Source organism: Protomyctophum parallelum, assembly GCF_964188405.1.
Source record: "Protomyctophum parallelum genome assembly, chromosome: 13".
NCBI lineage: Eukaryota > Metazoa > Chordata > Actinopteri > Myctophiformes > Myctophidae > Protomyctophum > Protomyctophum parallelum.
In genome coordinates, this window is record NC_139708.1 from 5,674,834 (window position 1) to 5,693,093 (window position 18,260).

Consider the following 18,260-nt stretch of genomic DNA (forward strand, 5'->3'; position numbering starts at 1 on the left):
CTTTGTGAGGTACATTAGTGTACAGACTAGTTGCAAACAAGTATGTCCCGATACTGTATCGGTATCGGAAAAGTATTGGATCGGCCCTTATTTGGTCATATCTGTATCTGCAAATATCCGACACAGGGGTAAGCGGTTGACACTGGCAAGTAAATACAATGTTTGGGCATGTGGAGTTTGCTTTAGAGTTGCCCAAACGGCAAGTGCACAATTGAGTGAGGAGTCTGCTATAAACACGAGATATATATATATATAGCTATAAACACTATTCCCAGTCGGTATAGAGCGTCGCAGTCCCTCCCCCTTTCAGAACGACAAGTGGCCCAGGAAATTAAATGCAATGCATTTCTCCCATAGGATTTTCTTGAAGTATTTATTTAAAGACGGTTATGACGCGGACAAAGCCAACTCGGATCGTGACAAATCATGACAATGAACACAATGTTTTGGGCCGATCAAATCATTTATAAGAAGAAAAACAAAACAAATAGTGTTGTCTCCTGCCTTTAATTTCTTCTTTCTAATGATTTGATCGGCCCCAAAACATTGTGTTCATTGTCATGATTTGTCACGATCCGAGTTGGCTTTGTCCGCGGCGTAACCGTCTTTAAATAAATACTTAAAGAAAATCCTATGGGAGAAATGCATTGCGATTCATTTCCTGGGCCACTCGTCGTTCTGAAAGAGGGAGGGACTGCGACGCTCTATAGTTATTGTTTTTCTATTATTATAACTATTATTCTCTGGTATCGGCATTCGGTATCGACTAACGCAGAAATTGTGGTTTCAGGATCGAATTGGAAACCAAAAAAGTGAATCGGGACATCCCTAATACTTATATGATGATACTTATATGTCTACACATTAAAGGAGAGAACTTTTTACATCCTCACATAGGTAAAGAAATTAAAGTAAAAGGCAGAATCACCTGTAGAAACACTGACGAAGGCCTGTTTACCGAAACGTGGTCTGACTGCTGCTGCGGATCCTCTATTTATTAAATAAGACTCTTACTACAGCTGAGAATGCAGATTTTATTCTCTTTCTATATCAGAATATCCCCCATATATGGCTCGATCGCTGTTTTGCCAGTGGACAACCAGTCCTAAAGATCGGATTTGAGAACAAAATTGGATTTGGCTTGCAGTCCAAACAAAGCCTAAGTTAAAGTGTTCACTAACTGCGTTTCAGGCGTGGCTGGTTCCCGTTCTCCTACACGCGAGTGGTCCCAGAGAGCGACAACGAGAAGCTCCGAGTGAAGTAAGTTTCAGGACATGCTGCTCGGTGCAGTCTTCATAGTGAAGTAAGTTTCAGGACATGCTGCTCGGTGCAGTCTTCATAGTGAAGTAAGTTTCAGGACATGCTGCTCTGTGCAGTCTTCATAGTGAAGTGAGTTTCAGGACATGCTGCTCGGTGCAGTCTTCATAGTGAAGTGAGTTTCAAGGACATGCTCTGTGCAGTCTTCATAGTGAAGTAAGTTTCAGGACATGCTGCTCGGTGCAGTCTTCATAGTGAAGTAAGTTTCAGGACATGCTCGGTGCAGTCTTCATAGTGAAGTAAGTTTCAGGACATGCTGCTCGGTGCAGTCTTCATAGTGAAGTAAGTTCCATGACATGCTCGGTGCAGTCTTCATAGTGAAGTGAGTTTCAAGGACATGCTTTGTGCAGTCTTCATAGTGAAGTAAGTTTCAGGACATGCTGCTCGGTGCAGTCTTCATAGTGAAGTAAGTTTCAGGACATGCTGCTCGGTGCAGTCTTCATAGTGAAGTAAGTTTCAGGACATTCTGCTCGGTGCAGTCTTCATAGTGAAGTAAGTTTCAGGACATGCTCGGTGCAGTCTTCATAGTGAAGTAAGTTTCAGGACATGCTCGGTGCAGTCTTCATAGTGAAGTAAGTTTCAGGACATGCTGCTCGGTGCAGTCTTCATAGTGAAGTGAGTTTCAAGGACATGCTCTGTGCAGTCTTCATAGTGAAGTAAGTTTCAGGACATGCTGCTCGGTGCAGTCTTCATAGTGAAGTAAGTTTCAGGACATTCTGCTCGGTGCAGTCTTCATAGTGAAGTAAGTTTCAGGACATGCTCGGTGCAGTCTTCATAGTGAAGTAAGTTTCAGGACATGCTCGGTGCAGTCTTCATAGTGAAGTAAGTTTCAGGACATGCTGCTCGGTGCAGTCTTCATAGTGAAGTGAGTTTCAAGGACATTCTCGGTGCAGTCTTCATAGTGAAGTAAGTTTCAGGACATGCTGCTCGGTGCAGTCTTCATAGTGAAGTAAGTTTCAGGACATTCTGCTCGGTGCAGTCTTCATAGTGAAGTAAGTTTCAGGACATGCTCGGTGCAGTCTTCATAGTGAAGTAAGTTTCAGGACATGCTCGGTGCAGTCTTCATAGTGAAGTAAGTTTCAGGACATGCTGCTCGGTGCAGTCTTCATAGTGAAGTAAGTTTCAGGACATGCTCGGTGCAGTCTTCATAGTGAAGTAAGTTTCAGGACATGCTCGGTGCAGTCTTCATAGTGAAGTAAGTTTCAGGACATGCTCGGTGCAGTCTTCATAGTGAAGTAAGTTTCAGGACATGCTCGGTGCAGTCTTCATAGTGAAGTAAGTTCCAGGACATGCTCGGTGCAGTCTTCATGGTGAAGTAAGTTTCAGGACATGCTGCTCGGTGCAGTCTTCATAGTGAAGTAAGTTTCAGGACATGCTGCTCGGTGCAGTCTTCATAGTGAAGTAAGTTTCAAGGGCATGCTCTGTACAGTCTTCATAGTGAAGTAAGTTTCAGGACATGCTGCTCGGTGCAGTCTTCATAGTGAAGTGAGTTTCAAGGACATGCTCTGTGCAGTCTTCATAGTGAAGTAAGTTTCAGGACATGCTGCTCGGTGCAGTCTTCATAGTGAAGTAAGTTTCAGGACATGCTCGGTGCAGTCTTCATAGTGAAGTAAGATTCAGGACATGCTGCTCGGTGCAGTCTTCATAGTGAAGTAAGTTCCAGGACATGCTCGGTGCAGTCTTCATAGTGAAGTGAGTTTCAAGGACATGCTTTGTGCAGTCTTCATAGTGAAGTAAGTTTCAGGACATGCTGCTCGGTGCAGTCTTCATAGTGAAGTAAGTTTCAGGACATGCTGCTCGGTGCAGTCTTCATAGTGAAGTAAGTTTCAGGACATTCTGCTCGGTGCAGTCTTCATAGTGAAGTAAGTTTCAGGACATGCTCGGTGCAGTCTTCATAGTGAAGTAAGTTTCAGGACATGCTCGGTGCAGTCTTCATAGTGAAGTAAGTTTCAGGACATGCTGCTCGGTGCAGTCTTCATAGTGAAGTGAGTTTCAAGGACATGCTCTGTGCAGTCTTCATAGTGAAGTAAGTTTCAGGACATGCTGCTCGGTGCAGTCTTCATAGTGAAGTAAGTTTCAGGACATGCTGCTCGGTGCAGTCTTCATAGTGAAGTAAGTTTCAGGACATGCTCGGTGCAGTCTTCATAGTGAAGTAAGTTTCAGGACATGCTCGGTGCAGTCTTCATAGTGAAGTAAGTTTCAGGACATGCTCGGTGCAGTCTTCATAGTGAAGTAAGTTTCAGGACATGCTCGGTGCAGTCTTCATAGTGAAGTAAGTTCCAGGACATGCTCGGTGCAGTCTTCATGGTGAAGTAAGTTTCAGGACATGCTGCTCGGTGCAGTCTTCATAGTGAAGTAAGTTTCAGGACATGCTGCTCGGTGCAGTCTTCATAGTGAAGTAAGTTTCAAGGGCATGCTCTGTACAGTCTTCATAGTGAAGTAAGTTTCAGGACATGCTGCTCGGTGCAGTCTTCATAGTGAAGTAAGTTCCAGGACATGCTCGGTGCAGTCTTCATAGTGAAGTAAGTTTCAGGACATTCTGCTCGGTGCAGTCTTCATAGTGAAGTAAGTTCCAGGACATGCTGCTCGGTGCAGTCTTCATAGTGAAGTAAGTTCCAGGACATGCTGCTCGGTGCAGTCTTCATAGTGAAGTAAGTTTCAGGACATGCTGCTCGGTGCAGTCTTCATAGTGAAGTAAGTTCCAGGACATGCTCGGTGCAGTCTTCATAGTGAAGTAAGTTTCAGGACATGCTGCTCGGTGCAGTCTTCATAGTGAAGTAAGTTTCAGGACATTCTGCTCGGTGCAGTCTTCATAGTGAAGTAAGTTCCAGGACATGCTGCTCGGTGCAGTCTTCATAGTGAAGTAAGTTCCAGGACATGCTGCTCGGTGCAGTCTTCATAGTGAAGTAAGTTTCAGGACATGCTGCTCGGTGCAGTCTTCATAGGAGGCCTTAAGTATGTTTCACCACTTTCAATTGAAACGGGCCTCCACCCTCAGGGGGGCCTCAACAAAATAATGATGTCATAGGTATGTGGGGGCCTCATATTTGGTCTTGAAACGGGCCTCCAGATTCCTAAGGCCGCCCCTGAGAACACACAAACACACCAAGCTGGACATAGGGGGCGCTAGCTCCCCTCAAAGAGCCAGAATGCAAATTGCTTGTCATTCAGCCTCACTTTGAGTTGCTCAGTGGACTGTCTCTCACACAGCGATATGGAGAAAAATATCACACCCGCGTGACGTGAGCGGCACTGTTATAACCATACATCACATTCCGTGCTCAGCCAGTCAGCTTGAGCACATTCCACGCGCACACACACACACACACACACACACACACACACACACACAGCCTCAAAATACAACACAGCTCAGTGTTAGGGAACGCTGTAGCAATTTACAATTTAGGCATTTAGCAGACGCTCTTAATCCAGAGTGACTTACATTAACCAAGAACAAAAAAGCATCACATAAAAAGCATTTATCATGAAACATGCGTAAGCTAAGAACGTAACAGTGGAATATCTATATAATGAAACTATATTATAAACTATACATATATACTATACCAGGGGTTCCCAAACTTTTTTGGACCAGGTACCCCTTTTGGGGTAGATATTTTTCCAGGTACCCCCTCATCCTCGCAACACAGACAATATATTTACAACCACAAGCAGTGTTTCCTGCAGGAAAAAGCTTTGGCATGGTGCTGGGCGCAGGCCGCAGGGGGGCCTTCTTGCGTCGAACATTTTGATTAATTAATTAATTTGATTCAATAATTAATTAATAAGATTAATAAATTAAGATTAATTTGTATTATTGCTCTTGTATTGCTATTGGAGACACTGGGGGACACTGGGCAGGCACTGGGGAGGCACTGGGAAGGCACTGAGGGGACACTGGGGAGACACTGGGAAGGCACTGAGGGGACACTGGGGAGACACTGGGGAGACACTGGGGAGGCACTCAGGGGGACACTGGGGAGGCACTGGGGAGGCACTCAGGGGGACACTGGGGAGGCACTGGGGAAGCAATGAGGGGACACTGGGGAGGCACTTGGAAGGCACTGGGGAGAAACTGCAGCCACTGGGGAGACATTGGGGAGACACTGGGGAGGCACTCAGGGGGACACTGGGGAGGCACTCAGGGGACACTGGGGAGCCACTGGGCAGACACTGGGGAGGCACCCTGGCGGACACTGGGGAGGCACTGGGCAGACACTGCAGGGCAGACACTGGGGTGGCACTTGGGGAGGCACTGGGGAGGTACTGGACATTTCATATCACACACACACCATGATTCACTAGCCCCCTTTTTGAGGGGGCTTGGGTACCCCCTGGCTATGCGTTGCGTACCCCTAGGGGTCCGCAGACCCCACTTTGGGAACCGCTGTACTATACTATGCTATACGTGTGGAAGACCCATAGATCCATAGACCCCAAGGTAGCCGCAATGAAGTAATAAATATAGAAATAGAGTTCAAAGGTTGCACTAATTGGCGTCGTTAAGGCGTGCATGGCAACAGTTTGTGTCTCGTGTGATTTCACACCAGAAGATATAAGATGATGCATCGTGTTGAAAATGACTGTAGAGTAGACGTCGAGAGAGAGAAGACAGACAGACAGACAGACAGACAGACAGACAGACAGACAGACAGAGCGATGTTGTCTTGGACCGCCGTTTCAGCAGGAGGACAAAACCAATTATATATTGCTGCTGTAGCAGTGAGGAACAAACTGTATTCCTTTGGAGGCTACCGTATTAGAGATGTACAGGAACAGATGGATGTCTATGTCTTCAACACAATGTCTTTATGCTCGAAGAAGTTACCTCCAGTGGAACCAGGAAGAGGGGACGGTCACCTTGAGGTTCCATCCGTGCGCTGGGGCCACACAGCTGTGTTGGTTGAAGATACAGTCTACATCTGGGGAGGGGTGCCTTACTGCAATGTGCTTTATGCATTTGATGTTGACGCACAAAGATGGTTCCAAAACAGGGTTTCTGGGACTGTTCCAGAGGAGAGGTACTACCACTCAGCCTGTGTGTTGGAGAAGGTCATGTTTATCCATGGAGGACAGACCAAGCGGACTGGATACACTAATGACATGTACAAGTTGGACACCAGCACAATGGCCTGGTCTTTAATTAACACCAGAGGAACTCCACCTCCTGATTCATCAGCTCACTCTGCTACCATCATTGGTACCAAGATGTTTGTATTCGGGGGCTGGAGGGAGTACCAGGAGGTCTACAACACCATCAGAGTGTTTGACACAGAGACCAACCTCTGGCTGGACACACCTTCTGTTCAACTTCTACCAGAAGGACGCCTAGGTCATTCAGCATTTACCTACAATGGAGAGCTGTACATATTTGGTGGCTGGAACGGTAAACTGGCAAGGCAGGCCTTCAATGATGTGTGGAAATTCAGTCCAGAGACCTTCTCCTGGAAGAAGGTTGAGCCCAAGGGGAAAGGACCATGTCCAACGCATGGTATGTGCTGTTGCATTGTGGGAGATCGTATCTTCTTCTTTGGAGGATGCCCAGGACGTCACACTATCGATGGTGAGCTGTTCATCTTAGACTTGAGTCCTCGTCTTAAGACGTTATGTAAGCTAGAAGTTATTCAGTACGCTCTGGACCAATCAGAACTCCCACACAACATCAGGTGGGAACTGGCAGCCATGGCAACCAACGGCAACAGACGACAACAACAACCGAGACCACATTCCAGACGAAGGAATAGCAGAAAGATCAAGAAATGATGGATCGACATCTCATCCCACCTGATGGTGAGCCACCTCTCTTCATCACTTACTGAGATTCAAACCTCAGGAGACTTCTTCTCTCCAGACAGGCTCTCTAACCATTCAGCTAGGCATCAAACAATGACAATTGTTCCGTCCAACACAATGCGGTGGAAACATAAACCTGTGTCTGTATGTTCCAAACTGAACACGGTGGAACTCTCTTTATTCAGTTACTCAATTACAGTGTATCACACTTTATGCCTGTTACTCTCCTCTGCATGGCGGCGTTCAAAATGTACTAAGAATTTAAGAGCAGGTGGAGTTGAACTGTAACCTGAGTGAGGTGCATGCTTAAAAGTAGTGTAAGTGATTGTCTTTGGTTAAAATACATGTTAAAAAGCTCTATATTGTGATAGTACTCATTGCTTTATAGATTGTTAAAGCAATGAGACTAAAGTATGCCATCCGAGACCATGGGCTATAAATAATGAAAAACGAGGATTTGAAAAAAATCACTTCTGGACCAATCCTAAAAAATGATGAAAAACGGCTTGCTAAAGTATGCCATCCGAGACCATGGGCTATAAATAATGAAAAACGAGGATTTGAAAAAAAGACAAAAATCACTCCGAGACCATGGGCTATAGTCCATGGTCTCTGAGTCTTTTTTCTAATTCTCAATAATTATGAAAAACGTGACGAAAAAGCGTGACGCTTTTCCGTCACGCTTTCTTTTGGTCAGAAATGATGAAAAATTAGGATTTGAAAAAAAGACGAATATCACTCCGAGACCATGGGCTATAGTCCATGGTCTCGGAGTCTTTATATATCTATGGATCCCACCCATATAAACGGATGTACCTTACACGTGTAGACTTTGTCTTTGTCCCAGTCAGATGTCTCCATGTCCAGAGAACTGCTGATTTGGAAAGTGTTGTCTGGTTGCTGAACAGCAGTGCTGGTTGAGACTCCAGTGTTCACTGTTAGGCCGTGTTGGGACCCATGAAAAAATGCTTAGAAAATGAGTTTTGTTCCCATGTCAAGCGAACTACGCATTCAATGCATTTTTTCATAGATAATACCCTTCTAGACTTTGGGTTAAAAGTTCTACTCATAATATCCTGCTGTTTTTTTTTAAAGCCATATGTATAAACAGTGTATAACCAAAAAACGAAAATCGTGTGCTGCTGTTTTTGCTTGTAAAATGTGTTTTTGGCAACACAATTTTTTTCTCAAATGTCAAATGCATATACTTAACATCTGAAATAAGTATTGGTGCCTTTAGTTTACTCATATGTCAATTTATATCATGAAATGTAGCATATTTGTTAAAGAATATGCTTCAACTTAAGTGTTTGCCACACAGTACAATGAAACCTACACAGTAAATTGTGACAAGAGCTTATGTTTCATACATAGAAAATGTCTCAACCTAATGTGTAATGAAAGGTAGAAAAGAAAATCAGGGCACCTTGGACCAACATGGCAGAAAATCTATCAAAATGTTACCACGCCCCCTAAATTGGAATAATGCAACAAATGGACAAGACTAAAAATTAAAGTAGTAGAGGTCAGAATTATTACAACATATGGTATGAAACATTTATTTATTTACAAGTGGGTCACAGCAAAGGTTCACAGCATCTGTCATCTGTACATCCACCCCCCCCCCCCCGCCAAGGAAATATATGAAAATTGAAAATACAAAATAACATACAAATGCATCACAATAACACCTTATAATAATTGTTGAACAAAACAAGTAGTAGGCCTACATTGTAACATTGGGTTACTCATCCCTATCACTTTCATCAGAGTCATCATCCCATGTACCTCTTTCTTCTGTTTCCTTTGACACATTTTCACAGTCCTGGCAGTGACATAAATCAGTGCATTACAGTTTTGCAGACATACATGAACATCTTTCAGTCTCACATTTGCTTTTTTTTTGTTTTACAATTACAGTGGACTACCTGCAACACACTATCAGGGGCAGGATTTCTAGTCATCCATGTTACTGTTAACTCCCCATCCTCCATGCCCCATCCACTGCCAATGGGTGAAGGAGCACACATCCTACTAATCAGAGAACGTCTCATCACTGCTGCTTGGTAGTTTGCCCTTTTGCAATGTTGGTGGAGAGCATCACTTGTTGGGGTAATGGACAGTTCTGGCAAAGCTGATGATGCCGTACAGAATGATTTGTACCTTGCATCATTCACGTTTTTGGCAGATGATTTGCCATACAGGTGGCACACATATTTGCTCAGTGTGTTGAAAGTTGACTGGTCAAGGTTAAAACTGCTGCCAAGATGAACCTGCTTGGCTTACCTCAGTTGACTCAATGAATGCCAAAGAGGTAACCTAAAAGTTCCTCAGACAGATTGAGGCGCAGCTTCCTCAGTGTAAGCAGAAGTCTCTGAGTATCACTAAGTGACTGTTTTGCAGGAGGTGGTAAACGTGGTGACACAAAATTGAACAACAACATGAAAGTCCTGTGAAGAATTTCATTTTGCTGTCATCAAATTCTGAAGGATCAAGAGTACGATGTTTCAACTCACTTTCTAATTTGTTGACTTTATCCCTAAGTGATTGACATTCAGCATTTAAAGATTTAATCTGTTCATGTAATGAGGCAATGTCATTTTGTGTTTCCTCTGTCTGGACCCCAATGCCTGGGACTTCAACAACAGTCTGTACCTCTGCTGTACTTCGATCAGTGATGGAGGTGAAACCAAATAACCTTGGCAGGTAGTCAGGATGTAGAGCAGTGTCTCTCAACCTTTTTTGTCCCGGGGCACACTTTTCATAGCCTAAAAATCTCGGGGCACACCTAGATATATGGTGTGTGTATATACTGTATATATAATATATGATATATATATATATATATATATATATATATATATATGAACCCAATATACTTTTAAAAACACACATGACAGCACTCGTCAAATTACTTTAAAGAGAAAGAAAAGGACAGAGACAGTGCCTCAGTTTCACCAATTTATTTTTGAAAACTCATACAAAATGTAGCACACACATGTTCAATTTGTCAATGCAAAGTAATACTTCTAAATAAATAAAAAGGAGTTGTAAAAACAAGAACAAAAATCTTTTGCCACAATACAATGGTCTTAAACTTGAGCACTTTTGTACAAAGAAAATCGTAAAAAACAATTGATAAAAAGAAAAGTAAATATTTTTGACAAGTTCTGTCTTAGTGTGAGCCTTGAGCTTGTTTTCCTGAACAAAGAGTTTTTATCCTGGCTGGATGATGGACAAACAGACACGGAGCTCTTCATTTTCAAGTCAGGCTTGAAAAGCTAAGCTCACAGGTAGGTTGTGGAAAAGGGGAGCAGCACTGCCATTGCGCTGGCTGTGATGGCTGGATATTCTTTCAAGTATCAAGAGACTTGCCTGCTTCGTTGTGTCTTTCTCCTTTTTTTCTTTCAAGCTCACGAAAAAGTGTTTGTCCTTCGTAGCGAGTTCATCATGATTGGTATGAAGGTGGCGCTTCAGTTTACTCGGAACCATGCGCTGTTTGCAAGCTTGAATCCACAAACTATACACAGCGGAATCGGGTACGTTTTATCCCCAGTAAACGTGAATCCAAACTTCATGTAATCATCGCGGTACGCCGGAACAGTCTGGCAGGGGCTTTCTTTGTAGGCGTTGCGTTGTAGCCGCCGTTGTTGCTGTTGTTGCTGTGCCGTCGTCAGGTGGAGGTGACTCGGCGGCGCTGTGTGTGCTGCTGTCGGGTTCTGGTGGTGTCTTTCTGGAGGGGAGCGAAATGTCTGTGCTGTGCCCCATTTATACAGTAAAGTTGCCAGGCGATTAACATTTCTATGGCCGATGGTCGTTAAGAGTGAAGAGTCTATTGTTCCGTCGTCATGTTGTTTTCGCATGTCTATTTAGACGTGTGACAACAACAACGACGCAACAATAGGACGCCTATCTATCGCTTTCGGGGGAGGGCTAGTGTTACTTTTGGTCAAAATCTCGAGGCACACCTGGAGATTTCAAAGGCACAGTAAAGTGCCGCGGTACATAGGTTGAGAAACACTGATGTAGAGGATCATCACTCTTTTCCCCTTAAATAACAAAAACAACAAAAACATTTACTAGAAATATGATATTAATTTGTTTACATATATGGGGTGTTTTCACATAATGTCCTGTTTCAGACATCAGCCTCAAAACAAACTCATCCGGTACGGGGCTGCCAAATCATTGTGAGATTATTTTTTTACATTAACCACTGGAACAATAGCATCCCTATTCTGGAGGGAACATTTGCAGAAAATAGCAGATCTACAAGCTCACAACATTGTTGGTGTAGAGCAGGGGTAGGCAGCTTTAACCACGGGTGCCAAGGGTGACCACTGGCACACACTGGCAATGCCAGTGTCTCACTCTAATGCCAGTCTGGCATTAGAGTGAGAGAGGATTAGCCTGCATGTCTGTAACTGAGTGTACAAATGGAACCAATGGACCCTTCTTAGGCCTTAAGCCTACAGGTCTGTGAGAGTGGAACCAAATGGACCTTACAGGTCTGTAACTCTGAGAGATGGAACCAAATGGACCCTTACAGCCTGAGTGTACAAATGGACACATGCATGTCTGTAACTCTGACCCTATGGGTCCATTTGGTTCCATTCGTACACTCTCAGAGTAAGTCCATTTGTGCAATAGCAAATCAAAAGTTATGTGGGTCCTTGAAAAAAACAAACAAAAAAAAGTTTGATATTAAACCACTGTAGTGGTTATCAGTGGACTCTTAATGTGTCATATAAATCATGGAGACTTAACATTCAGTAACTGCAGGATGTGTTGATCAATAAGAACATTAACATCAAGTCTTTCCACGGACTCACTGTTCCCCCCCCAGGTAGCCCAGAGGTCACCACTACGGGCACAGAGGAGGGCTCCAGCAAGAGGACAAATGGTCCCCAGTACAAGGGGGAGGAGAGTTCCACACAGACCATAGGACTGTAGTCTCACTTAGACTAATAGGACTGTAACAATCTGTTAGCCTATTGTTGGGAGCAATAATAACCTTGAATGTATTGTACTATACGTTTGCAAAATCTTGAGAAGTTACGTCAGTTTGAATGTAAATAATGTGGAAATATAAATATAAAGTAATATGATAGAAGTGAGACATTAAAGCGCAAATAACATGGATTTTAAAACTGCTTTAATATATAATATCATATTGTCTATGTCCCTCAAAGTTATTTCTAATGGTTTGAGCCTCAATCACCACTCTGATATAACCAGTCCTTGTCATTTCTTTCTGGACTTTGAAAGCAGTTTTAGATGCAGTACCACAATGTCCTGAGGTGGTGGGGGTGCTGATATGAAGATTATTTAATATTTGAGTCATTATAATACTGATGCTAGATAAAACCAGGCTTGTTTCCATTACATGCCAACTTGGAAAATCAACAATGGTGGACATTGTAAACAAAGTGGAAATGCAAATTTGGAACTGAAGACTAAAGAAGAGGAGGAATTATACAAAGTAGGGTGACATTGATGACATCACGATGAGACCAAAATCAGTTGAGCTGTTCCTGAGAGCAATTTCCATTAAATGATATGAAAGCCTGATTGTTAAAAATTGGTTATTTGTGGGGATAGAAAACACATATGGGAGCCCCAAAAACACAAAATAAATGGAAAAAGTTGAATTTTATGTTATAGGTCCTTTAATAATGTATTATTTTCTATAGACTAGAGTTTGAGCTCATCTGAAGAACATTTTTATTCACTTTAGTTGAAATGTTTATTTGTGCAAATCCAGACATGTTTAAATCGGGATGCCTGTGCAAAGACCATTTTCTACCACGAAGTGGCAGCATTTCTCAACGTAGGCCCTAACTCTTGTGTGCTAAATTGCATATTACTATTCAAGTTTTTTAAATATATAATACCTTCATTCCATTAGATTAAAAAAATATATTATTATTATTATTTGTAAGTTGATGTTAAGATTTAGTTTTCCAACTCATATCAATATTCCACATTGTAACTGTTGACTGCATGGTACAGTATGCCTATGTGTTTATTCAATAATTGTGAATGAATTTGTGTGCAGCTTAATGTAACCCAAATATTAGCTGCCAATAACTGTTCTAAAGTATCGAAGGACAACAATAGGCTATATAGTAATAAACACCTTTTGACTTGAAATGCTTTTTATTGAAACAATTGTTGTGTCACAACTGGAAATATGCAATCATGACTCAAGTGAAATACCTTCTTGTCAACAACCCTGCTTCAAGTTACAGTAGCCTCGGTCCCAGGCTTACTTATCTGCGAGAAGAACTGGTCACGGTTCTGTGAACAAATGCAAATGAACTAATTCTCTACAATTTTACCTGTTCCCTCAAAAAAACCCTGGATTGCATATTTTAACGACTACAGGCCAGTTGATTTGACCTCTGTGGCCGTGCAGTCCTTCGAGACAGCACAGACCCACCTCCTGAACCACAATGGAAATAAGTCTCACGACTTTGTTGTGTTCATCATATCCTTGATGTTTCTCTGATGAACATGTAACATTGTTTTTCTTTTACGATGTCTAATAAAATAAAAGATCCACCTACTGGATTACCTGCAGTTTGCCTATCGTGGGCTGTGTAGACAATTACGCCAGGGCTCCACTGGGCGCGTTGCGTCACGCGTGCGTCACGCGTGCGTCACGCGTGCGTGCGTCAAAAAACGAACCGGTTCAATTTTATGGTGACGGAGACGCGACGCAACGCGGGCAGTGGAGCTACCCTCCATTGATTAAAAGGGCACATTCCCGACGCTGACGGAGACGCGACGCAGACGCGCCCAGTGGAGCCCTGGCGTTAGATTAAACTGCATCCATCAACCCCTGACTGACATTTGTAACAATCTTGTTTGGGGACTTGAGTCCAGCATTCATCACCTTCACCCTAGAACTGCTTCACTCAAACCTCTGCAAACGAACTCACTATACATGACTCCACCTGTCAGTGGATCATCAACTTCCCAATAGGCAGGAGGGAAATGTGGTTAATGAGACTCATATTCAGTTCCTTGACAATCAGCACCGTGTGTGTCCCTGTGATTGTGTGCTCTCCCAACTGCTCTTCTTACATGATTTACTTCACCCCCAAGAGCCCACCCTTTCCCCTCACTGTATATGTATCTTTTCCCTTTTTGCTTCCTATATGATGAATTCCTGTTCTGTTCTTTAGCTACATAGAAATGTCTATTTGTATGTCTCTAAATGTTTTGATGAATTGAACAATGTGGACCCTGTTGTAAACAAGTGTAATGCTTAATTGGGTCGTCCACTCACAGTTAACAGTCTTTGTATTGAGTTTGTGCTTGAAATGTACTGTAATTCTGCAAACTGTTAATAAATATTTCAATCAATCAATCAAAAAGCTCCTGAAGTTTCCAGACAATTTAATGGTCTCATACGGGACACAAAGCTGAATGGCTTTTCCTCTTGTGGTAACACACTAGTCACTCACATACATACATAGGCCTACATACATACATACATACATACATACATACACAAAGCCTGAGTCATAAGTAAGTATACACTTAAAGGGCCAACTTTGGAGTAGTTTTGCCACAATACATTAGCACACATGAAATGTTTGTTGCTGCTGTTATGTATGCACAAATGAGATTTACTGATAACAACCAGAACAAGAATAGTGTCAGAATCAAGTGAACCCATTTCCCTTTGGCAGAGTATGCCACCTAGTGACAAAAATGAACTGGTTCCTCCGTTCCTTTATATTAAACATTAGAGGCCAGTGGCCACCATTCTAAATATAAATTAAATACAATGTCCTGTGTATCATACCGCCATGACAAACAACACTCACAGATCAATGAAGAGAACACACATCTGCTCTGATAGAGGCATGAAATACCAATGTATTACTTTGCACATTAACACAAGCAATTGCCTGCAGGCAAAAAAAAAAAAAAAAAGTATTTAAACATCACATAATAGCAAGAACAACGAGTGATTAGGCACCCTTGTAGGAAGGACAGAATATGTCATGCCCCTCCCCAACAGGTTAAAAAGGGTTCCTTCACAGAATTGGAATGTTCCAATTCTATGGTTCTATTGCTATTAGACAATCACACACAGCTCAGAGAACACTAGCAGGAAAAAAATAAAATAAAAACAGCAGAGCTAGAACACACACCGGAGAAAAAAAAAAAAAAAAAAAAAAACATTTTACACAATACACAATGTCAAATTACAAATCTGTTTTAAGATATAATAATATATATCAAAGTCAGAAGAAGTAAAAAAAAAAACTGTAGGCCTACTTTGGCTTCAAGTGGGAAATTTAACTTGGGCTTTGGCCCAATAAACTGCAACCGTAAAAGAGAGAGAGAGAGAGAGAGAGAGAGAGAGAGAGAAAGAGAAACATGCTGACTTCTGGCTTTGGCTTCACAGTTGGGTCAGTCATACATTCTTTGAGTACGGTGAATGACGAAGCATTAATAATAATAATAATAATAACTTGCATTTTTATAGCGCCTTTCAAGAAACCCAAAGCGCTTTACAACACAACAAAACATAATTAAATTCCAAAAGCCTGGATGAACAAGTGTCGCTTCAGTGCAGACTTGAAAGAGTCCAAAGTTTTGGCTTGGCGAATCTCATAGGGCAGAGAGTTCCAGAGTGCAGGGGCAGCCACACTGAAGGCCCTGTCGCCGAGGGACCGCCTTTTCCCATGACGGACGGTGAGGAGCCCAAGGTCCGAAGACCGCAGTGTACGTGCCGGGATGTAGTCCTCGAGGAGGCACCCAGTGGTTGAGGTGGTTGTCGACGTCGGACGCGATCAAACAGGAACTCATCTCGTCCAACACGGGACCCTCTAAAGTAACCGTCATGGTAACAGCCATGAGGTCTGTGGGTCAAACTGTAGACCTTCTGCGGAAAAGATAGATACATTTCATTAACGTAGCACCACAAAGACCTTCAGAATCACACCCCGTGTGAAGTGAGGGGCGCTCTTATCATCTGACAACATTGAGGAGGGAATTCTAACTCATGCTGCTATGATTAGGTAAATCATCAGATGTAACCCTTCCGGTTACATTTGGTTTCATTTTAAGCTCAATAGTTAAATTATTGTTAAACATCTGCATTACAAGAATTCCCCACAATTAGACTGAGAATGTAAAATAATTGTAAAATAGAGAAGTTATCAAGTATCATTAATGTTGTCATTTTATCAACTGGCCCCAGGCCCATTGCCATTTTTTTAATGTGGCCCACAGGTTCAGCTATTAGAACTGCCAGGCAGGAGGCCTAGGAAGCCGAAAGGAAAAGAAGACTTTCCTGTGCCTTTATTGCAAACTGTTAATAAAGTATTCAATCAAACAATCAATGATAACAAGTTTTGTTCAGTTTTAAACTCACCGTATAGTAGTCAGCAGTCAGATTATTGTCCCGCTCTGCATGGATATTTGCATAAACTTTGAGGTCGCGTATTTGTTGCTCATAACTTGGAATTCCGTTAAACGACTTGGGCCACTCCTCATTCCCCCAAACGAGCACCGTCCCATTTGTCCCAGTGTTCCAGTATCGATCATCAACCAGCTTGTCTGGGACGTAGTCGTCGCCGTCCAGGTCGATAACCAGAGCCCTTATACCTCATGTGGACCTCAGTCCAGCTTCCCGTCTCGACATCCATGTGTTGGTTCTTGGCCTGTGAGCCATATCTGGAGATAAAAACAAAGTAAAAATATCAAATCAAATGTATAGGGGGAGAACGTAGTGACGCACTTTTAAAAACAACTCTCTGTACCAACGTGCTTCGTCAGAATACAGTAGGCTAAAATACAGTGCAGAAATATAAGACAGTCAATACTGAAAGTCTGAAACAACTGGCAATTAAAGCAAAATAATCTAAAATAGAAGTTGCAGGATTATGTGGGGGATTCAAAGGCTTGTGAATATAAAGTTTGTCGTTAAGTGATTTTTTACACAACGCTGAGTTGTGTAAAAAAATGAGGGCGAGTTGGTAAAGAAGGGGGCTAGCTAACAGCTGTAGCTAGTGGGTCAAACCACACCACAAGCCCCACCATGTGCGTTAACCCCAAGGCTGATCAATAAAGAACACAGAATTTAGAGATTGACCGATAAAAATCAACCATTCGACCAAGCCATGTAATAATAATATTTTAAAAAACAATGTCATACTATAACGCCATTAATTTGTCCAGTTCCCAAGAAAAGTAAACAATTTTGAAAGGCAGTTTACCTGCATCGTTGTAGAAATTTTAAAGCTAGCCGCTGAAAGAAGACTTTTCTGTGCCTTTATTGCAAAATGTTAATAAAGTATTCAATCAAACAATCAATGATAACAAGTTTTGTTCAGTTTTAAACTCACAGAATCAAAGTCGTCACTACACCCGGGTGGCCGATCGACCTGGGCCCTGGCATAGTCGATTAGGTGGCGATGGTAGTATTTGCCGGACCACTCCCTATGCCCCCAAGCGATCACAGTCCCTTTGTTCCTGGGGTCGTCGATATCAAGGACAAGCGCACGCACACCCCATTTAGAATACAGTCCCTCTTCTTTTCTCTCCATCCATGAGAGACATTGCCCAAACTGGTCTGAACAAGTGTCAATTGAGCCTGTTGCCTGTGTGCAGGGACAGCAGGTGAAACGAGTCCTAATCAAGGAGAGAGAGAGAGAGAGAGAGAGAGGGAGAGCCCGAGGGAGTGCAGACAGTGAAAAGCTAAACTTCTGTTTAAGAAAATATAGAATAATAATTTCAGTTGTGTAGAACAAAACACATCATTAATGACATTAGGTTGTTGTGAGGAGCAACTTTGAGTCATCTAAAGCAGTACTGATGTGCTGATTTCATTTGCAAACCCTGGTGAGTGACAAACTTGATGCATTAGCTGCTAGGTGGCTAACATGAGGGAAGCAAGCCCCAGCACATGGTGACTGGTTGTTTGTTCAATGAATAATTGAGTAATGAAACTGTAATTTAACTTTTTATTGTTTGGTGTTCAGCTAAAAACGTTTTTGCACTAAAGTGTATTATTTATTTTGGTAAAAAGAATGTGTGCTCAATGTCATTCATTTTTATTTGTAGTGTCTCACTCACACCTGCTGGACCCTGCAGTTACTAACTTTGAGTGTAAGGAATACAAC